We start from the raw sequence: 25,503 nt of genomic DNA, 5'->3' as shown, positions 1-25,503 counted from the left end.
GGTCCTGTCCTGTCTGTTGGTTGCAATCCTGCCACCATGTCTTAAGTGGATGGATATGAGGATATCCTTAGATCGTATCTATATTGCTGTTCAATCCCTTCAACTAGAAGGAAATACCAAATAAAATAGGAATTTAAAGTTGTAACCAAGTCCCTACACAACAACGCAATCTCCTCATGCCAAAATCTCCTTACTCTTGAATAATTTTAAATGGTTCTAACGGCAGGAACATTCCTTCTAGCGGAAATCAGTTTGAACGGTAAAGGGAGAACATCATCTTCTCTAGTGGAGCTGAAATCACAAACTATTCAAAATCTGAAATATTTTGAAGTGGGCTTGACTAAGCTTCCCCGATGATACGGAAACAATGCCATTGTCACAAGCAAGGCCCATCTGGCACTCCAGACAGACTAAAGTAGATGCTAAAAGCATTTGAATATTTTCTAGTATTTTTTCTAGTATTTGAACCCAGGTGTTTCCTCTTGTTTTCTCATTGACATACTGTAGCTGACAGAGTGTTGGCTTTAGTCAGCAACGACTGACCACTTGCTACTTCTGTCAAAAAATACTGTGTGTGTATATATATGTGTGTGTGTGTGGCTTTAAAAGCCCAGTTCTGTCAAAAATATGTCATATTTTCCGTTTTCCTGATGATATTTACACACGGTGAGGTCAAATTAACACCCTGAATTTGTGAAAATTATGATAATGCTCTTGTGTGTAAAAGCTGCTTAAAATAAAATCCTGGAATTTCAGCCTGTTCAAGTGCAATGGTACTTTTGACCTAATTTGTGACATTGAAAAGTTGATCTGATTGTAACAGACCAATTAGTGTTCATTTGGGCAAGGGTGGGTCTAGACCAGGGGTTCTGAACCTAGGGTTGCGTACCCAATATTGGGCACTAATGTTTCCTCGGGAGGGCACAGGATCTTCCTTGATTTGAGGGGCAGGGTCTGACATTGACAATGTCACGGGTCCAATAAAAATGTTTTAGGTAAGTAGATCTGGTCAATCGTTCTTAACAAAAAAAAATAATAATGTGTGAGAAAAAATAAAAATAATACAAATGTTTTGTTCTACAAATAACATATTTCTTAAGGGTATTTAGGGAGTTGTGCTTTTTTCTGTGCGATTTGGGGAATCGGAAACACTCCATGCAGACGAGCTGTACGAGAAGCACAGACATCCTTACCACGTTCGGGGAAAATAGTTGTTCTCCTTGTGAGCACCGCATGCAGAACAACTCTTGTTCCCTCGGTGTGCGAAACAAATCATTTTAGAGTATGCCTCTATAGAAGGAGATAGCGAGATCACCAGAGGAACGCACGTTGAAGGTACCAGACGTTTGTTTGCTTGACAACATTAATTAGCTTTAGTTTTCAGTAAAAACACAAACACGTTTAGATATAGCGATTAATATTGCTGCCACAGTTTTATCCCCAGTTACATTGAGAAACAATGACATAAGGCAAAGCAAGTTTTTCTAGCTAACAGTACTTTTTTGCCATCCTAGCTAGTTGTTCATCCAAAATGAATTGTGACGTAAATTAATCCATTTTTAATATGATTTGTCTTTCTTAAGTTGTGTTTGTTGAAATATTTGTATTTATAAAAGAGAAAGGGGGCGCAGGGAAAATAGTGTTAGGTAACTAGCTATTCTGATGGAAGTCTGAATTAAATTAAGTATTTTTTCTGAACCTAAATAACCTTATTAATTAGGAGAAACTGATTAGTACCATGGCAAAGACGAGAGGAACAAATATATTAAGGGAATGGAAAATGAATAGAGGAGAGAGAAAGAAAGTAAAGAAGAGATGGAGCAATTTTTTTTCCAGAATTGGATTTTAAGAGTAGCAACATTCATCAATAGGCTAGCATTGTTAATATCGAGTAATATTCACTAGTTGTGGGGGTAGTGACTTTCATTCTAGCATGAGGCAAAAATAATCCAGTGCAACTTCGGATTTTAGCAACTTCAGCTTTTAATTTTCGTCAGTATCAAGGAAGGAATATTAGAGACTGCTCCCTCCCTCCATCCGCTAAGGCTGACAAGAAATGTCAATTTATGCTCACTCAGCTGTGCTTCTCATGTAATACAACAATTGATCTATCACCAGTTTGATCATGTACATCAAGTTGAATAATATCAATATAAAATGGTCTGAAACTAACAATAGGCAAGCCAATTCAACCATGGATAAATGTTCTGTGATATTTTTGGGGGGGTCTATAGCCTACAGCCCACACCTCATTGCCACAGAACTGTTTATAATGTTGCATAGGTTAATTTAGTTTTTTATGTTTAACATCTGAGCCAGCATTTTGGGATAATTTCATATATATACAGAAGCGTTCTATTTGCTGTGGTCTCTTAATTTTAACCCTTCTGTTCCTCACTCAAAACATTCCTTTTTGACTTTTTTGGAAAGGAAAGAAAAAGGTGCAGTGTTCTCTTATTTTTTTCCGGAGCTGCAATTACACAAACATACAATACCGTTCAAAACGTTTGGAGTCACTTAGAAATTGTTTTTGAAAGGAAAGTACATTTTGTCAGTGACTACTGTAGCTGGAAGCGGCAGATTCTTTTATGGACTATATACATAGGCGTACAGAGGCCCATTAGCAGCAACTATCACTCCTGTCTTCCAAAGGCATCTTGTGTTTGCTAAACCAAATTGCCTATTTATCATTTTAATAGGCTATTTGATCAACAGAAAATCCATTTGCAATTATGTTAGTACAGCTTAAAACTGTTTTGTTGACTATAGAAGCAATACAACTGGCCTTCTTTAGACTGGTTGAGTATCTGGAGCATCTACTTCGAGAAACAGACGACTCACAAGTTTTCAACTGGCAGCTTCATTAAATAGTACCCGTAAAACACCAGTCGCAACGTCAATAGCGATGAGGTGTTACGGACAGAAAAATATAACTTTGAGGTGTTCAGATCACAAAGAACATTCGTGAAGCAGACCAAATGAAAAGATGCTGGAGGAGTGTTTGACGCCATCTGTCAAGCATGGTGGAGGCAATGTGATGGTCTGGGGCTGCTTTGGTGGTGGTAAATTGGGAGATTTGGGTAAAAGAGATCTTGAAGAAGGAGGGATACCACTCCATTTTTCAACACCATACCATACCCCGTGGAAGGAACTTGACTGGAGCCAATTTCCTCCTACAACAGGACAATGACCCAAAGCACAGCTCCAAACTATGCAAAAACTATTTAGGGAAGAAGCAGTCAGCTGGTATTGTATCTGACCGACAGGCCAATCCAATCTTTTAAGATTACTTCAACAAATTGACAACTAGAATTCAAAGGTCTGCAAGGCTGTAATTCCTGCAAATGGAGGACTCTAAGACAAAAGCAAAGTTAGAAGTTTAAAAATCATAATTTAGAACCTTATTAATTTCCTGTTCATTTTCGCTGTTTCCTATTAAAACTACTTTCATGCATGTTTCCATGGAAAACAAGTAAATGTTTAAGTGACCCCAAACATTTGAATAGTAGTGTATATCTAGTTTTGAGTACGTTCACAATCTGCAAATATGTATGGAAGGTTTTGTTTAATCAAAAGTGGTGCTGTCAAAACTGAAACGAATTAAAATGGATTTACCCACGGAAAAAAGAATTCCAGTCCATCTGCCGTAGCAGCGGGGCCAGGGTAGGGGCAAGCCATGCACTTTCCTGCCATTCCATGTCATGCTTCCGCCCGTCCAGCTAGTGTAACTAACGCCACATACACACACACAAACACACACTCACTCACTCACACAAATTCTGTTTCAACAGCTCGGTCTGCCACACTGCCACCATCACAGAAAGAAAGATAGAAAGAAAAACAAAAAAAACACTCTGACCATGTTAACTTTCTTTCTCCCCTTCTTTCTTTTACTTCTGTGAAAAAGCAAGCTGGCCTGGCCTAACCATCTGACAAACTGTCTTCAGGTGACACAGCAACCTTGTACCTCAGATGATGCCCGGCCGGGCACATAAATGTTTCTGCACCTTGAAAGCAAAGAGCAGTGCACTATGCCACTTTCCCCTTGCCTGCTCTCTGGCCGCCAGTGAGACGTCTTACGTAACACTGTTTGTTCCCTGGCCGTAATGGCTTGGCCAGAGAGCCCCCCCCCACCCGAGGGGGGGGACAAGGAATTAGAAAGAGAGAGAGAGAAAGAAAAAAGAAAGAGGTAGTGAAAAGATGGGCGAATGAGAGAGAGATGGAATAGAGAAAGGCCGGGAAAAGAGAGAGAAAGAGTGTGAGGGTGAAGAGACGGGGAGTAGAAAAGGAGTACAGAGACAGAGAGAGGAGACCTTCACTCTGCTCCTGTACAATACCTAGGTGTAAAGTATTAACCGTAGGGAAGAAAAGGATGTTACATCTTAATAAACAATACACTATATATTTTGTTTATATGTGAATATATATTGTGGCGCACTGCAGAAATCAGCGTCGCACCAACGCCCCCAAAAGAAAAAGCTGCTTGCTTCTGGAATCTTCCCGGGGGCACCCAGCTGGGCCAACCCAGCCCGGCCTACACACCTACCTCCTCTTGGGACCTCCTTAGTGGAGCTTCTTGGAGAGGAGGGCCGAAGCTTAAAGAAGCAGCAAGACAGAAGATGAGCCAGAGATGGAGGTGGAGGAAGATGGTTGCAAGAATGGAAGTGGTTGCAAGATGGAGGTGGAGGAAGTTGGCCGGGGGTTGGAAGATGCAGAGGCCAACAAGAGTATGACCATCAAAACCATTCCTTCCAAACCACCAGTTGGGGCTGCCCCAGACACTGCCTCCCCAAAAGAGGGGTTTTGTCCTTTAGTTTAGTTTTCTCATTCACCCCCTCTCCTAACCCTTCTGGTTTAGTTAATAAAAGACTCACCAGGACCCTGAACACATCCTCAGCGTCCGTTCACGGTGTCTCTCCCCGTTATTTATAAGCACTGCCCAGAAGGCATTGCCCAGTTGGAGATGTGTTTTTGCATATCTTAAGTAAATGCATTTGAACATTTCTAGTGAATATTAGGTGCAACATGATTACCTCTTTTTGATGTAGTGGATTGTCACATCACGTTCTCTCCATACAATTTTTGTTCAGTCAGAATGAATTTAGACATGATACTAAACACATGGACCGTTGAGCAATTTGATTAATTCTAGACTTGGGTTTGGGGAATCAGAAACAAATTTGTTTAATAATTTCATGAAATCTGACCTTATTGCATACATCCATTATTTCAGTCAATTAGTCAATTCATTTCTAGTTATTCGGTGCAGATTAATCACTCTCAGCTAATGAATCCTGCAGAGCTTTTCTTTGGTGGAAACAGAAGATAGATGTGTTGCTGAGGGTCTTATACTGTTAAACTGATACTTTCCAGTGATAACTGTTAACAATAGTTCAAAATCTAGAAGCAAAATCTTAGAATAAAAATGATTTGAAGATACACCAAAGAATTCCAGAAACCAATTTTTCCACTCTGTTCATTCTTGCCACAAATAAGTGACTCATGTAAACATGGTTGTAGAAACACCTGAGGAATCAGACGCCTGAGGAAAACTCAATTTTCAGAGAAACACGTGCACAATAACTGTCTGGACCTGGTAAAAATAATAGCGTATATAGTCAGATTGGTCAATAATCTTTCAGTTACAATAACCTAGCCAAAAGTAAATCCCCATAAGCCAGTGAAAATCACTAAATTATATGGCACACTGAGCCATGTCCTGAGCACACCATTGATTTGGTTATAATGATTGAGCATATCAGCATTAGCCAAGGTAATATGAAAAGAATGGCAAGACATTTGCCGGGTAGCTACGTGCTGAGTGAATATCTAACCTTAAAAGGTTAATAATAAACTCACACTTGAGGCCAAAGATTTTTTACCGCAAGTGAAAAATTGCATGTAAACAGGCACAAATCATTCACATACGTTACCACATCCCTTGACCACGGCCCCATCCCACCACCAAGCCCTTTTTCCACACATTGAAGGGATATAACTTTTCAGCTATTGCTCTAATAGCAGTCTTGTTGCAATAGTGTCAAATTTGAATGGGTGGAGTGGGTGTCAGCTGTGTCACCTACTCATATTGGCATTCTTTAATATAGTCTCCCGTCACACTGAATGTGTCCAGTCCCTTACATATGTTATCAGAAATCTGGTTTGAGCTTTGACTTGTGTTGCACTCTGAGATGGCATACAAAGGTTTTCCATGTTTCCTGGCTGGGGAAAAAAACTTACAATCCTCCATCCTGAGTTACCTACACTGGCTCCATCCTCAGTTACCTACACTGGCTCCATCTTCAGTTACCTACACTGGCTCCATCCTCAGTTACCTACACTGGCTCCATCCTGAGTTACCTACACTGGCTCCATCCTCAGTTACCTACATTGGCTCCATCCTCAGTTACCTACACTGGCTCCATCATCAGTTACATACACTGGTTCCATCCTCAGTTACCTACACTGGCTCCATCCTCAGTTACCTACACTGGTTCCATCCTCAGTTACATACACTGGCTCCATCCTCAGTTACATACACTGGCTCCATCCTCAAAAAAAATTCACTAGCTATAAGCTCAGTAACCTACACTGGCTCCATCTTCACTTACCTACATTGGCCCAATCCTCAGGTACACTGGCCCATCCTCAGATAACTACATTGCCCCCATCCTCAGATACCTGCACTGGCCCTGTTACCTTCACCGGCTCCACTGTAGGCTTCACCCTAGTACCTATGTAGTGGCATTCCATTGGCATGGGTCATAAGGGCTCAGCGACTTCATTTTTCTTCAGTTTACTGTAACCCCATGTCTAATGTACAGAACACTAATATACTGGACTATTCTGTAGTTTACACTTCTCTCCTGATGTCCTTCTCTCACACTCCCTTTTTTCTCACTTTCTCACTCCCTCACTTCCTCTCTCTCTCCCACTCTCTCTGTTTATCCCTCTCTATCTCACAATCTGTTCGAAAATGACATTTAAGTCTTCCACGATAACATCGTCCATTGGTTGACCTTCACATAACGCTTTGACTGTGTGTGCGCGCGCGTGTGTGCGTGCGAGTGTGTGCGCGTGTTCTAATTAGAAGACACCCAGAATAGGTTGTATAGTGACAATGAAAAGCAAAACAAATGACACCGACCACTGAGCCGCAGCTCCATTTGTCTCTCTGTGTCTGTCCCTGTCTCCCCCACCCCCCCCACCCCTTCCCCCCCCCCTCTATCTATCCCTCCCTCCTTCTGTCTGTCTAAAAAGAAAGAGTGTGTCATCTGTGTGTTTTTGCTGACGGGACATATTCACACTACAAGGCCGAGTCATTGAGCCCTGACACACGACGTGTTCCATGTTCCGGTCCTTTCCTTGTAATGCACCAGGGGCTAGTGTTGGGTTTTGGATGTAAACTCCTTGTATTCATAAAATGGTGACAGCCACGGTTTTTTGTATGGGGAGTCTGGGACTAAGAAAGAACATAAAGCAATTCAAAATGGATATAGACCCGCCACTACACAATAATTCACACACACTAAAATACAGGGACAATATACATACACGTTTCTCTTTATTTATTTGATATTTGTTGGACAGTGTTGGTCAATCAGTGATCTGTTATTTGTCATTTGTGGGGACCCCCAGTTGCTACTTTTCCAGGGAACTAATGGGGATCGAAATATTGAAATAAGTAAAACTTATTACAATATAAGTACAAGTAAACAGCATGTACACAATTTTCGCCCTATTTAATACATAGATTGGTTCCAAAAAAACTTAATTTCAGCAAGCTCCACAGGGAATTTGTAAACAACCAAAGATCTACCAGTAGGTGTAGATGCTTCTCGCTACCAGCTTATGTTTGAGGGGTCCATCCGTAACTCTGTTCTGCCTAAATGAAAACCAGACCAAGTCAATTAACCTTGACTTCAACCATCAATCCGCTGTCATCATTGACTTAACTCTTAACTCAATGGGTACTAATATGATATCTGGAAGGAAAACGCTCACAGAGGAGAAGGTTTAAAAATAGGCCCCTAGAGGTCCGTGTGCCAAATGGTGCCACATTCCCCATTTCTAATAGTGCACAAATGCCCAAACAGCCTAGTACAAAACAAGTGCACTAAAAGGCATAGACTGCTATTTAGGAATCCGCCATAGGAGTGGTCTGGGCTGGTGGTCTGGGCTGTTTCAGGCTCCCAGAAACGTCTGTTTCCACTCCCCCCAATCTACAGACGCCATGTAAAACATCAGTGTAAATGGTTTACAATGCCTCCAATGAACTCTAAAACAGGAGGTCTGCTTTTAATCAGCAGCCAGAATATTCCTGTATTAGACCAGGTTACACCCGACCGTTGAGACTGGTCGCGACGTCACCATTTTCAGAATGGAATAGGCCAGGCCTAAAAAACCGCTACCAACTGAACCACAATACTGCTTAAGCCCAGCCTAAACCTAGCTACAGTTGGGATGGAATGGATTATAAGAGATTTAAAAAAACACTGGCCTAGCTACTGTATATGCCTGAGAGTTACACTAATAGGCTTCAGGGGAGGGGAAATAATTGGACCAGTAGAGTATTATAATATTTTTCCTCATGAAATGGTCTTAATGCACTGACACCCAGAATATTTTTGTTACATGGCCCTAAAAATAACACCTTTTGGCATTGGTGGGAAGAATACATCCGCAGCCATGCTGACGGGTGGTCAGAAAAGGCTCTATAAAGTCCAAGTGTTTCGCTTGCTTTTGGGGAACATAAAAATACTCCCAAGTCAAGTATGAGTACATGCAGGTTGTGAAATATAGTACACGAAAAATCTACTATTGATGTTCTCCAAGTATTTCTGACATAATTAGTTTCACAACGCACATCTATCAGTGGCAGCAACAATGTCCGAACTGTACAGCACTGTAGCCTGAAGGATTAATTCCCAGTGCACAATACTTTTTATATTATTGTGTTTTAAAATTGTGTTTCTGGGGTATTTTCATAGATTTGTTTACATGCTTGGTGGTGTTAAATGTTAGTTTGCATTTAAACTTCAACAGCTATCGAAGATAGTCAAATTCATAGTTTTCAGTCACATGTTTGTTCCCACAGCCTGGCAGCCAAAACATTAGTGAAACATGGCAGCGAACACTGGGAATTCTATGGAGTTACTGCACAAGCAGTCAAATGTTCTACTTCGGTAGAATGTTAAGATCACCACACGAAACACGAAAAACATGCAAACACACTGCAAGGCTTAGGCACTTGTGACCCATATACAGCACCCGCTGTGTTATTAACATCATTAAAACAGTCATTAATCCCTGCCGGAGCTGAATTTAGGGGATGTGTACCTTGTAGAGAATACGTCCCCATACACTGCTACCAAAATGAAAACGTACAACAGTACAGACAGCTATATGTACATTTGATCAGGGTGGGTCAATAATGCAATTGTTTGGGAGGTGAAGGAGAAATTATTAATTGTCAAAGTGAAGTTTAGTGCTAATTTACCTCAATTAACGTTGGTTCTATGGGTGGTCAGTGTTGCATAGTGCAGCCAGTATAACACAGAATTGTGTGACAAATGTACGGGTAAATTATTTATTTTTTTCCCAATGTCAGGTAAACCATTCCTACTGTTCAAATGACTCACCATTGACTGCCTGGGTTGCTGAAGGTCGGATTGGTGCGATTTTCTCCTGTATTAACTTTGTTATTAACTTAGCTAACGCTATATGTTTAACAAGAGAGGTTTAGCTAGCCTCACTGACGTTAGCTAGGCCATTGGACTTGGTTACTAGAAATACTTATATTATTTACAAAGCATCTGAAAGCATATGCATTTGTTTTGTGTTGAAGTCATGGTGGAGTAAATTATAAAAGTTCTAAAATTACTTTTACATGAATTGTTATATTTTCTACTTGGCCACTATTTGTTCAATAACTTAATCTAATCTTCACCAGAGTAAGGTTTCCAAGTAGCCCAAGAACTCCCTCATGAACACTGTTTATAATGTTCACCTGCACAAATACATGTTACATGAATTATTATATTTATTATTTATTAATTTCAATATTTGCAATGTTTGTCCTTGAGTTAACCAATGAGAAACATTTATCACAAATGAGAAGAGTTAAAAATGTATCGTAATATACAGCAATGTCAAATTGCAAAACCCATAATATTGCAAAACATTAACAATCACAATATTATTAACAATCCCAACCAGGATAATATCCCAGGCAATTTCCCTTTCTATAGACATATTGTCCACTTCGTGAAGCTGCCTGGGCATGAGGGACAACTCTTTGCCCCAGACACGCTCCTGCAAAAAAAACATTTTGGCAACACATTTGGCAACACATTTTGGCAACACGTTGATATCCTGATGCATCTCTTTGTGAGAACGTGTCACGTATTCAGGAAATAGGCTAGACATGTTTCGAAGCCAGATAGGCCTTGACCTGAGGCCTTGCCTCACCTGGATCCATTAACATTAGCCCTACATACTGAAATTGTTCATAGTCAGTAGTATTCCATCTTGCTCTACAGATCCAGTTGAGACCGGTTCAGCTGGTTCTAAAGGTCTGTGGTCAGTTCGTAACTCAGTGCCAAGTAACAATCCAGCAGAGGTATTCCTGCTGTCTGTCTGTGTGTGTTTGTGATTGTGTTTGTGTGTGTCAGCCAGCAGTCTCTCTCTCTAGAGGGCACTCTTAATTCCACCAATATCCCTAGAGAAACGTGGCTCCTCACCGCTCCACCACACACACACACACCACTCAGTCACACACACCGCTCTCTGACACCGCAAACAAACACACTGCAGGCACAACCTCTCATTAGGTGGAGCAGGGCCCTGAAATTAGCCTGGATATCCCCCATATGGAAAGCATGAGAAAGCACAAGTCAGCCAGGAGAGGGTTTACTTTACAGTGGTGACGTTTTATGTGTTCAATAAAAAATATTTAAAACCCATTTAGTCATCAATTAAACGTGTGTGTGTGTGTGTGTGTGCACGCGCAAGTGTGTGCATGTTTGTGCGTGGGTGTGTTGGCTATTCACGGTGCCAATCAGCCTGCCTGGGTACCATGTGCCAGGGAGCTCCAGGGAGGGAGGAAGCAGAGACAGATGCTCTGACTTAGTGGCCACAGGCTCCAGCCTTGTCCTACCCGACCTAGCCTGATGGCCTAGCCTACAAGCAAGACAGATACCCAAAGTCTTGTGTCTTGTTCTACCCGACCTAGCCTGATAACCTAGGCTACTAGCAAGACACACAAAGGCTTGCGGATTGTTCTACCCGACGTGGCCTAGCCATTTTCTATATTTGCATCAGAGGCATGTGTTCATCTGAACTAAAAAAACTCAAATGCTCATTTTAGGACCCAAGAAACAAAGAGTTTTGTTGGCAGATCTCACAGTGAACCTAAACCGTATCCCGAAGGACTGTGACAGACCTCATCGTTACCCATATACACACAATCTCTCCTTTGAAGAACATGAAATATATTTCAAGAGCTACTTTTTTCCATCTTCGGAACAAGCCAAAAATCTGGAACCTTTTATCAAAAAATAAGGCAGAAAAACGAATCCATGCTTTTGTTACTTCATGATGAGACTACTGCAATGCTCTTCTCTCCGGTTACCCAGGTAAATCAATAAATAAACGTCAATCAGTGCTGAACATGGCTGCTAGAATCTTAACTAGAACGAAAACATTTGGACACAATACACTCTACACTGGCTGATTTTAAGGTTTTATTGTTCACCTATAAAGCTTTACATGGACTTGCTTCTACTCACCTCCCTGAATTGGTCCTGTCATACATACCTATACGTACCCCAAGATCACAAGATGCAGGCCATCTAATGGTACCAAGAATTGATACCTGGAACTAAGGCTCTCTCTCATAGAGCTCCACTATTGTGGAATGATCTGGCGATTAAGGTGAGAGAAGCAGACTCAGTGCAAACCTTTAAGTGTCTAGTAAAAACACATCTCTTCGGCATGCTCTATGATTAAGTGTAGTCTGGTCCAGAGGTGTGAACGTGAACGGGAAGGCTTGGAGTTACAATCCCCCCTTGCCACCTTTGCCAGGCGGGCTCTAATCTCCACTGGGACGTCCTCTCTTCAATGCCATTCGGGACCGGAAACACTGGGTTACTGTTGGTCACCGCTGCTGGCCTCGTGCAATGGGAGTGATCTCTGTGGGTGATCCTGGGCCCTCTTTCAGGAGTGGTTGTGGTCGGTTGGTGTCCCTTTGGTTAGATGTTAGGCAAAGGTGCTGGAGTGACTTCCTGCCTGGTGGGCCCTGTCCGGGGCCAGAGTGTCACTGAACCCCCTTGTCTGATTTCCGCGGCTGTATTATTGTCCCGTAGGAGTAAGGGAGTAGGGCGTCAAATTTTCCTTGGGTTCAGTTCCGTTTAAGTTTAGGACATGAGCCCTTGGACCACACCTGAAGACGACCAGGCCCAAAAGGACTCGTAGCTGATCCTGTCCAAAGTCCACCTGGTTATGCTGCAGATCAAGTAGCTGAACATACCTGGCGGTTCCGGCTGCCTCACAGCAGACCACTGATTGTCCCTGTCAGGTCCATTTGGTCACGCATCTCACTTTGACCATGTTTGATAGACTCTGAGTCTGGACACAGCACACATGCATTTATTAATTAGTACAATTTGTACTCTTTAAATGTTCACCAGGCACAGCCAGAAGAGGACTGGCCACCCCTCAGAGCCTGGTTCCTCTCTAGGTTTCTTCATAAATTTCAACACTATTAGGAAGTTTTTCCCAGCCACGGTGCATCAACCCTGTTATTGCATGCTCATTGGGGTTTCAGGCTGGGTGTTTATAAAAGCACTTTGTGATAACTGCTGATATAAAGTAAATTTGATTGATTTGACAGATCAATCAAAGTTAAGATCACTCCAGTTAATTTGCGAAGGTCACAGAAGTCTAACCAAACTCCAAAGACCTTGTCACGGCCCAGGATGTTGTCCTCAGTGTCCTTGGCCAGTAGGACCCACCTACTCCCATACGTCCAAAAGGAGGGAGGCTCTCACTAACTCTCACCCCTGCATTGATACCGTTCAGCATGTTTAACAGATGACTTGGTCTAGTAGCAGTCCACCTGACATTTTCAACAACACGACCCCCTCATTTCGGCCCACAGAGGTAATGTGTTGTGTTTGTGTGTTTAAACACAGCCTCTTTCTTAAGACTTGAAGAGTTCTGTTCATTTCTCTCAGAACCCTTTGAAGGAAATGCACATTGCAGGGCTTTACACTGCACCCATTTTACCCACATGCACCTAAATATTTTACACTGCGTCGTGGAAGTTAAATTTAGGCGCATCAGTATGCCAAACAAAAATTTGGATTCCTACTTTAATAGCTCACATTGTTTATATAGTGTGCACCTAGATGCCTTTTCATGCACTTAAATTTTTCAACATGTTCTTTTAAAAAAGAAATCAGTCCAGAGCCCTGCATCGGCAAACAGATGTTGAATCTAGCTGGGGCCACCTCTCTCATAGCCTCTAGCTTCTCAAGAAAATGTCAATCATATCAAGCCTGGTTGAATACTCATGGTTGAAAAATCCTAATTCGAGGTGCTACCAACTAGGCTTTACTGTTACTGTATTTTCCCCTTCTGCCATTAGGCATATATGTATGCATCATAAATAAACGGTAGTGCCCCACAGATAGACAGCACTCAGCAACACAACAACAGCCAGTTAAATGATTGACAGGCCTTGTTACACCCCACCTCTGGAGCCAGTCGATGCCACCACAGGACTGCCATTGACTATGTAACGGTCTCCCTCTATCTGTCCATTACACTTAGAATCTTACAGGGCTGCTTCTCTTTTTTTGGAAGACGAGATGCCACAACATCCCAGTGAACTGCGACACATACTTTCTTAAATTACAATGGTCTACCCTGAAAGAACATTTAACTGGTTATACTTTATATTGGATTGGAAACACCAGGAGAAAATAATAAGACTGCCATTGCTCTGGAATTCCATTTAAGCAATTTAGCTCTTCAGCGCGACTAACAGTAGTGTATACATTTTCACACTGGCCCCCCTTGGGATATACCCTGTGTTACATGCTCTTGCCAACTGAAGTACATGGGAACCCAGTGAACGGTTTGTCAGTTATTTCCTACAAAACAAACGCAAAACATATGACAGTTAACAACTCTATTCTCTCAGTAAGTAAAGACATCTTGGTTATGCTGTATAGCACAAAGGCAGCAATATGCAGCAAGCATTGCTTCTTAATTCAATTTCACTCAACTTCTGATGCAATTCTAAGAAACCAACCAGGCCAGGAGTGGCCTCTCATTAGGTTTGGCTCACTACTAGGTCCCTCACTATCGCTAAGAGGCAATAATCTGTGACATACCTTATTGCAAGGAAACGGGAAGTATTGCTAGATATACAGTAGCCTCTGTGGTGTCAGTCAATCAAGAACGCCTTCATGTCTCAGATGTGGGGTCCCTTCCAAAAATAACTCAGACGGCTCAGACGCTGGGGAATGTGTGTGTGTGTTGCCTACATGTCTCCAAACGCTTAGCCAGCAAACCTGTAAGAGCAATATGAACAGTGAACACCCACGAACAAAAGCCTCCCTGTTTTAAATGTTCTCACTCAAGCAAACTTGAACTTGTTAAACTGACTAACTGCCGAAGCTGTGAACGGTGTTATGTATTGTAAGGTTTGAACTATTACCCCCTTCTAAAAAATGTAAATGTTTTATAGTGTAGTTATTACAATATTGTAGCTAATTAAATTGCATAGATGCATATATCGAAGCATTGATATTGATACATGGATCTAAGTTAGAGCCCTATATTATAGATAGAACTTTAACCATGATTCTGCCCTGGCTGGAAAACGTATAAAATAAATTCAGTCCGCCTTTTCTCCTATGCTCCAAAACTCTTTTCAGATGCTCAAAATGCGTGTGATTTTACCGTTGAAAAATTATCGGGCACAAAATCCATGACAGGTTGGTTGAAAACTCAGTTGGTCACACACATCGTTATATCCAATGGTTAGGACTGCGGTCTCTGCATATAAATTGTAGATGCATCTGATTCCTTCCTAAGGTTTGATGTAGGTATCAAAGTAAAAGCATATCTTTATCTTTCGTCTCACACAATGCACGAACAATATTCGGTTATTCTTGAAAAATACTACAGTACTATCACTGACTAAGGAATGTTATGAGTAATATACGACAGTAAAAAATACACATTACTGTAGATGCACGGTGTTTTTATAGAATCGCTGTTAGTGCGTGTGTGTGTGTGCGTGATTGCAAAGATGTGGTAATCAGATTTTTTTATAATATATATATATATACATAAATTTTCCCTGCGACAACACGTCTGATATTCATTAATTTCAAACTCACCTGTCTAAACATTCAAGGAACGAACAACAGTCTCGCACTGTGCCCAAGCCAATGTTTGTCCACCCGCAACTCAAATCAGCACGATTCATATCGCAAGAATGTGGTGCACTGCCATGTCATTCGTTGTAAAAATTAAGCTAGACAGCTAACAGTTAACCTAACTTTTATTTCTATTGCCAATTCACACATGCAACTGAAAAAAATAACTAGACAGCTAGGCAACTAGTTATGGATGCAAACTGCAGCTAGCCCGTGCCAGGCAGTCTAACAACGAACTGCATGCGTGGCTATACAGTACTGGCTGGTTAGCAGTCTGGCAGGCAGACTTATTAACTAGCAAACCCGATGTGATTAGCTAACGTTACTTCTTATGGTATAAACATCAAGCTAAATCAGCAGTTTGTCATACGAAACTGCGCTTTTTCTATCTTGGCAAATATGTTATTTACCTATTTTGTACCATCACAACATGTACTCAAATTGTTTTAACTCAGAATGGCATTCGTGGCATAAGAATTGCAACGCAATTCAAGTTCACGTTACACGGGAGCAAAAAGCAAAGAAATAGCTACAAAGCCGGTGCACTCACGGTTTCTCTGCTCCACCGCGGTTCGCATCGCTCTCCTCGCCTTGAAGCCACTTCGTTCCGTCACCCCCTTTCGTAGTGTTAAGGTAAAAATCCACTTTTTCAAACCGTGGAGAGCCAATGAGCCTTTAAATCAGAATATAAGTGTGCTCTTCTTCACTAAGAATGCAACACGAGGTAGTATAATCCTGGGTCAACGAAATTGTCGTAAATAGAGTTCCTTGAATAAGGAGTAAATCTCCTTTGAAGATTTTAATTCCCTCTTTTGAAGAAGCAGCTATTTGCCGACCCGTTCTTCCAACTAGCTAACTACTTGCATGTCCCTGTCATCTCCCCCGTGGTAAAATCGGTTAGTGGTCTCTTCTTTCGTTCCCCTTCAATCAGTTCAGTCACGCTTCATACTATGGAAGCCCCTTCCCGCCACCCATTTTTTAAATGTCGATTTTAGGATTGATATATTAATCACAATTTTCAGATAGTGTCTTAAAATGTTACAATTCACAATTTTCAGTGTATAGTCGTGATTATGTTTATTATTTTCACAGGTTACAGTAGGTGAAAATAAATGTAGTCATTCTTGAGTCCACTATGGAGGACATTTTCTAAAGCTATTATTTACCTCAAATCCTCACTCCGAATGGTGTCTAAGAACCAGGATTATCAGTAATCCATGCTTCAGTTTGTTTATAAAAAGCCATTACAAACAATTATGAGCTATTCAGCTATTAGGCATCACTAGGAAAACATCTATGAAAGTCATGGAGAATGTTAATAACAAAAGCACTTACAGAGATGCATTGTGAGAATTTTTTTTTGGTCTGGATATGTATTGTTTTTTGTAGATAATTTATAAATTGAATCATTGCAGGGATCAAACCTCACTTAGTCATGATATTCAAAGTTTGAAAGCAAGTGGTGTTGATGACATGGGGCACATTGGTACGTATCTGACTTACATGTAATAAAATTGTTTGGAGGTGATTGGGATATCACATTTCACATATCCCAACAACAATGTAGATTTTTAGCTAGCAGTGGCAAATAGCAGATGTAATAGCTGTATTAAGTAAACCATGGATTACAGTTTCTCCTTGTCTAGAGATTACTTTAATTTTGCAATACATTCATGTTACAATATATTTAACTTAATTCTTTAATGCAAAAAAGCAGTTGCTGAGGAACCTTATTTCTTCTCTGACCTTTAGAAAATGACTACAGTGCCCTCCAATAATATTGGCACCCTTGGAATATATGAGCCAAACGGGCTGTGAAAAAAAAAGACATATCTTCTTGTTTATCCTCTTGTTCTTTCATTCAAAATATTAACAAAAATCAAAACTTTAATGAAAATATCACATGTAAAAATCTAATATTTTCTCAAATAAATGTGCCACAATTATTGGTACCTCTTCATGTAATACTTTGTGCAACCTCTCTGCCAAAATATTTATGAATAATGATGTTAATGAGGTTGGAGAACACATGTTAATGGATCTCAGACCATTCTTCCATGCAGAATCTCTCTAGATCAGAGGTCTCAAACCGGTTCCACTGAGGGCCGAGTGTCTGCAGGTTTTCGCTCTCACCTTGTACTTAATTGACTAATTAGGTCACTAATTGGTTCATTTCTACCCCAACCTGGTTGTTTAGGTCTGAACTGGGAACCTGCAGACACATGGCTCTCCATGGAACCGGTTTGAGACCTCTGCTCTAGATCGTTCAAATTTCTGAGGTCGCTTGTGGACACTCCTCTTCAGCTCATCCAACAGGTTTTCTATGGGGTTTAAGTCAAAGGACTGGGATTGCCATGACAAAACCTTAATTCTGCGGTCAGTGAACCATTGATTTGTGTGCGTTGGATCATTGCCCTGCTGGAAGATCCAACCACTAGTTTTAGGTTTTAGGTTTTAGGTTAAGAATCCTGAGGACAGAAGCAGAAACTTTGTCTGCTGCAATTAAAAGGCAATTCACACCTAATTAACGGTCTCAGTGCTATGATGTGGTCTATAACCAGACTGGAGCATTTCACAAGTATTATTTGTTTTAAGGAAGTTATTGAGTTTCAGCGAAACAGCTTTTCTTTATTAAAGCCATTGACCCATTGACCCAAACCTATTGAGTCAATCAAGGCACTAAAAGTTTTTTGGATCAACAAACTAAATCAAGTGTGTATATTGAAGTGTCCACGTATTAGAATATAATTTTTCATGACTGCAAGGTCCGATATGAATTCTGGGACCACTCTGAGCTCTGCATAACCTTCATGACTGAAACCTCAAAAGACCAAACCCTAGCAATTTGTTTGAGTGTAAATTTATATTTGGTGTCTTAAATATTAGCAACTCATCCTCCTTTGCAGGATGCACACGGTATGGGCAAAGTCTCACTGGAGAAAACTAGGCTGACTACTCTGACTGTGTTAGTGACAGACTGCACTAAGCTTGCGGGCTGGCTAACATCTCATTGTGAGGCTACAGGAGTTTTTGTTAAATATGATTATCACTATACATGTGGTATGATATGCATCTATATCACGTTTAGATATTATTAAGGCTGTCTGGGTGTTGGCAGCAGTAAGAATGGTCTTGGTTTTCAAATTTTACATAATGTTTAGAACCATAAATTCAGAACTATTTACTTGTTTGTATACACATAATGTACATATAACTGAATTGTAATTGATTTTTAACCTTGTAGTCATTGTATCGTGTAACAAATATGTCACTGTCCAAATACTTTTTAATCTCACTTCACTGTATTTGTTTGCATCACCAACTGAAAATAACAGTCTAGTTGAGCTGACCAAGCCGAATGAGTCAGAAGATGAAGCTCACCCTGGAATTTAAGGAAAGGTTGTGGTCTCCCAGGGCATTCAGCACCTGGTTGCTTAACGCTTACTTCACAGTTATGCACACATCAAATCAGCTTACAGACCTTGTAGCTAAGCCTTGCACCCCTAGAGATGCTCTGCTCTGCTTTACACTGCTCTGCTCTTAGACCTTACATCAGGGGTGTCAAACATACAGCCCATTCTGGGGGATCTGCTCGTACGAATCCTGAATGCTGATTAGTAGAAAGCAATGGTATCCGAGATCATACTGTATACTGTACCACAGTCCACAGGCATGACAAATTATTTAATTTGACTGTTCTGATTGTACTGCTTTCCTTTTAATCATAACAAAAACACCCATCAGGGTTAGTGGTAAACGACCAATAGGCTGTGGACCAGATACAGGCACTCTGTGTTTTTGTGTCGTGCATCGGAACAGCCCTTACGACCATAGTATTACTACTTACTACTTTCTATAAACCTCCGAAATGAGGAAACATATAAGATTCCCCAAAACTCCGGGGGGGCTGACTGCACCGCCGCCGGTCAAAATCAGACTGACAATCCTGCCTTACATCCTGGTCACTGAGCCTTACACTGAGAGTCAATAAGTGACCTCTAACTAACTAGTGACTACAGGGCTTAAGTAGTGGGAAGAATACCTTATGGCTTTACATCATCCTTACATCCTGATCATTATGATGCTTGAGCTGCTTCACCCTTGACCTCTAGAAATAAGGGCTTGGACCACGCTAAAAGTTTTCCTGACCCAGCATGACCCGGGACACCTGCACTCCCATCCATCATTCCTTCGTTCTTTCATTGTCTATGCCTCCATTCCAACCCTCCCCCAGTCCACCCTTCTTCTTCACATCTCTCCAGGTTCCCTCTTCCTTCCATTCCTCCCATGCTTATAATGAATCTTATGGCCAAACCAGTGGCCTTGGGTTAAACCCTTGCCTAAGAAATCCACGTCATTTCACTCACAGATGTCCCAAGAACCTGTGTGGACATTTGGACCAGGCTTCCCTTCGAATCATTCAAACAAACCCATTGTTAAAAATAACAAATTAGTCATATTTTCTGACCATGTCAGTTGCTAAGGAAAAGTGTGGTTATTACAGTCTTACAGAAAGATCATAATTTTCATAGTAATAAATTGATAAGAACTTGATTCTTTGAGATACAGACAGGCTAGCAAACTATTACCATTTAGTCCATTCTATAACTCTGTATATAGTATATCATACCAGTCATTACTGCAGATGCCAGGGGAGGGAGTATATGTGTGCGTGTGCGTGCATTCATGAAAACCACCATCCAGTAAGCTGGTGCGTTGTTGCTTTGTAGACTGTGAAGGCGCACGATTAAAGGGGACACTGGTTGTCTGCCCTATCCAGCCTCCACCGTCTGTGGAGTGAGACGTACTGAAGCCTCAGGGCTGTCATGGGCATCTGTGGAGAACATAACGTACCAAGCCCTGATTTCACAGATAGTAAAAATGTGGGCAAAAAGCCTTTGAGGATTATGATGCATTAGAAAATATTTGATCTGCCACGCTATTGATGGTGATAATGCAGTTCAGGAGATGTAAACAATCGAGGCCTGGGGATTGTTTGACTGCGTCACGGTAACTACATCTGAAGAATCTATTGTAAGAACTGTTTAGAAGCATCATTGAGACAAAGACACAGCTGTGTAGCATGGTAATTTGACAGAAGGATAAATCCTCCCCCAGCCGACTCTTTAGAGTAAACATGGGTAATGACGGGATTTTGTAGCTCTTTGACACATTAATGTAATTAATTAATTACACATTTTTACATCTCTTCTTCACATCAGCTAGAAACATACAGTACATTGGACTTCAGGGGAAACACATTGTAAAATGTAGTTGTTAAACACATGAAGAGATTATTATATTATTAACTAACTTGCATTTTGAACGTGACACTGATTCGTTTCACATCACAGTAAGGAAGATATGGAAAAATTCCCTTGATATGTCCTTGCCGGCAGTAAATACTAATACATATGAAATAAAACGAGCTGGCCAACAGATGACTCAATATAAAATGTTAAAATCTTTTTTTTGTGGGGAAATTCACAGTAACAGTTTGCTGAAAGAGCCATGCGCAGAATTTGAACCTATGATACAGCAGTAGATTTGCACCAGAAATAGGGTCTTACACGGCTCGAACACCCTAGGACACCATCTTAATGAGAGTTGCAAATTTAGATAGCTACTTGTCACTAAGGAAATTAATACTAACTAATTGACAATAAAATGTAAATTCAAAGGTCTGATCAATATATCCGAATTGTGCTAATAAAGTACTTTTACGGCACATGTAGCACACTGAATGTGTCCTATGTGCATCAAAGGTACATTCTACGCCTTTTCCGCTCATCATCACATTTCACATGCAGCCACTGGCGTGCTGGTGTGGTGGACCAATCAGATCCAGGCAAAACTGCAGACAACACAGCCAAAGATGACAAACTGATGCTCACTTTATCCTTCAAAGCCTCTGCTAGAATCCTCAATAAAGTCATAATAATGCAACACATGGCGTTTTCCACCCAGATACAAGAGAGAAACAGACAGTAGAAAGAGAGGAGAAAGAAAACCTGGCTAGAGAGAGAGGTCGGTTGGAATAGGATGAAGGAGAGATAAGCCTTGGTTGGGTTGGCAACACTGAAAAGAGCCCTTAGTTAAAAAAAAAAAAAAAACAGAAAAAAAAAATCAAAGGCCGAATATTCTGTCAGAGGAGAGAGGGGAGCCCAGGACCGGAACAGAACAAGCCTGTGTGAAAGGCATGGAGAGAATCCTCTCTGCTTCTCCCTTTATCTTTCAGGGAGCTGAGTAGTTAGCCACTTAGCACCGGAGGAGAGAAGAGAAGAGGAGATCACCACTTGCAGGTTGGGCAGGCCTTCAGGACGAATGGGCCGAAAGGGGAAAGTCAGAGATAGAGGAAGACAAAAGGAGAGAGAGAGGGTGTGAGTGCTTTGGACGTAAAACACCAGAGAAGTTTAAAATCACCCAACATGGGAGAGTTCCGCTGAAATGTTGTTTTGGGGTGCTTTCTCATAGGTTTATGTAAGGGGGATTTTATTTTATGCCATATGACCACTATGGTTTCCTGAGAAAGTTTGCACATTTCTCAGGAACTTTCACTAATATCCTGTTTGGAGAATTCCAGATTTCCTGCTTATTCTGTCCTGAAAGTACAAATTCTCCAGAAAGGTAATTTCATAAACATTTTCCATCCCAATACACCATGTTTATATGTTCGCTGTGGTACAGACTGCAGCACCTAATTGAGACGATCATCTGTCTGAAGTCTGCCGGTCTGGAGACAACGAGAGTTGATGGATCTGTTGGACAGATTCCTATTTGTTTCTTCCTGCCAACTCATCAGCTGTTTTTTTCATCCATGATTGAGTTCCTGGAGATCTTTGTTAACTATTTATCTCTGTCTCTCTACCCCCTTCTCTTTTTTTTCTTGCTCCCTCCTTCGCTCACTCCTTCGCTCCCTCCTTCGCTCCCTCCTTCGCTCCCTCCTCTGAGGGAATCTGCAGTTTCACAGACCATGGAGATGCAGCAAACCGTCAGACAAATGGGCATTAGCTGGTTAATTTTTAATTCCTCTGCTTGGGGAGGGAAGAGTAGCAAGGCAGGATGGGGGAGGGGGGGGGTCTGTGTTTTTCATGGTTGGAAGGAGCACTAATGGACCCAGATTAGGTATCAGTGGCCCGGGCACAATATCTGGGAAGACCACCCTGGGAACCGCTGTTCTGTGGGTCTCTCTATGCATTACTGTTAATGGTCTCATACCGGACCCAGGGAGAGAGTGAGAGACAGTAAGAGGGAAAGAGAAGCGTCGGTCCCAAATACCACCTTACCTCCTAGATAGTTCACAATGTTTGACTAGTATCATAGGGGCCCTGGACTAGTCTGAAGTAGTGAAGAAGTGAATAGGATCTAATTGGGGACACGGGCGGTGTCGTAGCTGGATCTGTATTGTACTCCAACAGCAGGACCTGCAGATCTACAGTTCCAAGAAGTGGCTTTGATGGTGGCACCCAAGGGGTCATGGTTTTAGTAAGTCAAACCCTAAACCTGTAATGTCTAGATTATTTTATGTACAATAAATCGCCAACTACATCATTCATCACTGTTACGTGTGTAGCCCACAATTACTTGAAGTCTAGACAGCCAGGGAGACTTGAATGTATGTAGATCAGATTGAAATGTATCGCAGTGTAAACGTTTCTTAGCTCTAACCTGTAATAAACAATGTTAATCCCTACTTTAACTGTAATGTGATTGGTATAGTTTCAGCCCATCAAGCCTCCGTTTCTGGGCAGGCAGAATTAGACTTAAGCACCTCTGGCATGTTTTCCTTGACCAGCTAAAATCATGTTCCAAGCTTTCAAAGGCAATGAGGGTGATGATCATGTTGGTTGACTGCAATGTTCCATTAGAGATGGATAGTGTCTGTGTGTGTGTCTGTGTGTGTGTGTGTCTGTGTGTGTGTGTGCGTGTCTGTGTGTGTCTGTGTCTGTGTCTGTGTGTGTGTGTGTTGTTTGTGTGTACTTGTGTTCCAGTGTAAATGGAGACTGACAGCAGCTCAGAGCAAAGAGCAATGTGGAGCCATGATGTGGCTGTCTGTCTGTCATCGGTCTTTACGCATGCACGCACACACACACACACACACACACACACACAGACACACACAAACACGTTCACACGCACGCACACACACTCACACACCATCACTATCACCACTTTCACCGCTGCGTGTTGAGACCCTGTTTCTCGACAGGGACACAGATGTGGATGAAATGCTTGCAGCTTTTATCCTTGCTGGAATCATTCTCGGAAATATGACCATTCTTTCAGAAGAGCCAGCAGGGAGTTTTACTCGTCAGCAACAATGTACAAGTAGTACACTACCACAAGCCCAGGACAGAAACTTTACTTACTGTGTGTGATTGAGAGGATAGTGGTGGGATGAACGTGAGTGGAGGGATATGTAAAGGCATATATACTGTTAGGACACGTGAGGAGAAGACAACATGAGTCCTCTACTCGGGCAATAACATGGATGGGTTCAATAAAGCTGTACAAGTCTTCTTCCTCTTCTTCTCCCTCCCTCCGTCCCTCCCTCCCTCTCTCTCTCTCTCTCTCTCTCTCTCACTCACTCACTTTCTCTCTCTCCTTCTCTTAGCCGGTCATTTTCTGACCATGTTGTAAAGAATCCAAAATCTATTTTTCTTATCCAGTAATTCCTCATATTTCCCAGACTGAATCAGAGTTTACATAAAGCAGGGTTTATATTGATTTGGTTTAACCCAAGGGTCCCCATTTACACTTAGCCCGGGGCCCTTTTTTTCCGAGGCGGATGGTAAGGGAGCCTGAATATAATTATAAATAATTTGTACACTGCCAATTGACCGCAGGAATTCCAACCAGATATACAGTAGCATTAAAAAAAAGAAGCTCTGTTTAAACTACTATTATGTGTATTCCTTCATTAAAACTAAATATTGACAAGAGGAATCTTTTACAACAGAGGTTTTTCTTCAAACTTTGACTTGGAAGATACTTTTTTTACTTTCACTTACTTTTCACTTTTGTTATTATGCCCTCAAATAAACTATTTGCACACCTTTATTAATCATGGGAAGCTGTGCCCAAATTTGTATGTGAGCAGAGGAAAGCACTTCACTACAAGGATAGGTTGATTAGGGTTGAGGTCAGACAACAAAACTGATAAATGTAGGTATTACTCCAGTGTGGTTAACATTAATTGCTCCAGTGTGGTTACCTTTAAGCATTGTGGTCTGAGTCGTTGGCGTTTGAACTCAACCACCAGAGCTGCTACTATAAGACCGGCTGGGACGAACCAAATTCCTGGTTACAATGACACAGCTGTACTACAACACAGTGACTTTACCACTGCTCCACTCAAAAGACAAGTAATCACCCCTCGCCAAAAAAACATCAAAAGGCTTATCATGGTGGAAGATTAATCCTTGTTTATCATTTGCTCATACATTCAGCATTGGGAGAAAAGTACACTGAGCAGTATATTTACAGTAGTGCTCCAGTTCTGATCATGGCCTTTAGGGCCATGTCTGTCTGGCCACAATAGAACATGATGAGATTATAGAATGCTATGGAAACTAAAATGGGTGTACTGTCTATAACCACTTTCGATTCTAGCTTGTTCGAATTTCTATTGAGGAAAGGCTTATGTTATATGTTCGTTCAATGACAAAATGTCAAAATCTCTTCTCTTTGGAGTTCTATAATGAATTGTGCTTTTATCAGGATGTGTTGTTGTTGAATGTGAGTGCTGTGGGGTTTTCCTCAGATTACTTCCTACTCACAGCTGTATTTTACTAGAAAATGAATGCAGATTGAAAAAGGTGAAGACACACTAAGAGGGTGTAAGGCAATCACACACAACCAACTAAGAGGAAAAAAACATGCACCTATTTTCTATCCTCTTGGGAAGAAGAAAAGTGATTCCATATTCTCCCTTTTACCTAACCCTTGACCTTAAACCTAACCCTAACCCGACGCCAACCCTAACCTAAACCTTGTAACTGCATGACACCGAACTATTCGATTTACTCTGAACCTAATCCTGAAGATGGAA

General features: G+C 41.3%; 1 protein-coding gene across 1 annotated transcript in view; it reads right to left on the bottom strand.

Annotated features, from left to right (window-relative positions):
* Positions 1–16,300, bottom strand: part of LOC105022906 (receptor-type tyrosine-protein phosphatase F) — a 205,079-nt gene extending 188,779 nt beyond the window's left edge. The window contains exon 1 of the mRNA XM_034291382.1: positions 16,003–16,300. The gene's annotated coding sequence lies outside the window, so the exon portion shown is untranslated. The remainder of the gene's footprint in view (positions 1–16,002) is intronic.
* Positions 16,301–25,503: the final 9,203 nt, after the last annotated feature.

The sequence above is a fragment of the Esox lucius genome, chromosome 3, assembly GCF_011004845.1.
Source record: "Esox lucius isolate fEsoLuc1 chromosome 3, fEsoLuc1.pri, whole genome shotgun sequence".
Taxonomy (NCBI): Eukaryota; Metazoa; Chordata; class Actinopteri; order Esociformes; family Esocidae; genus Esox; species Esox lucius.
This window is presented reverse-complemented; position numbering and strand designations above follow the sequence as displayed.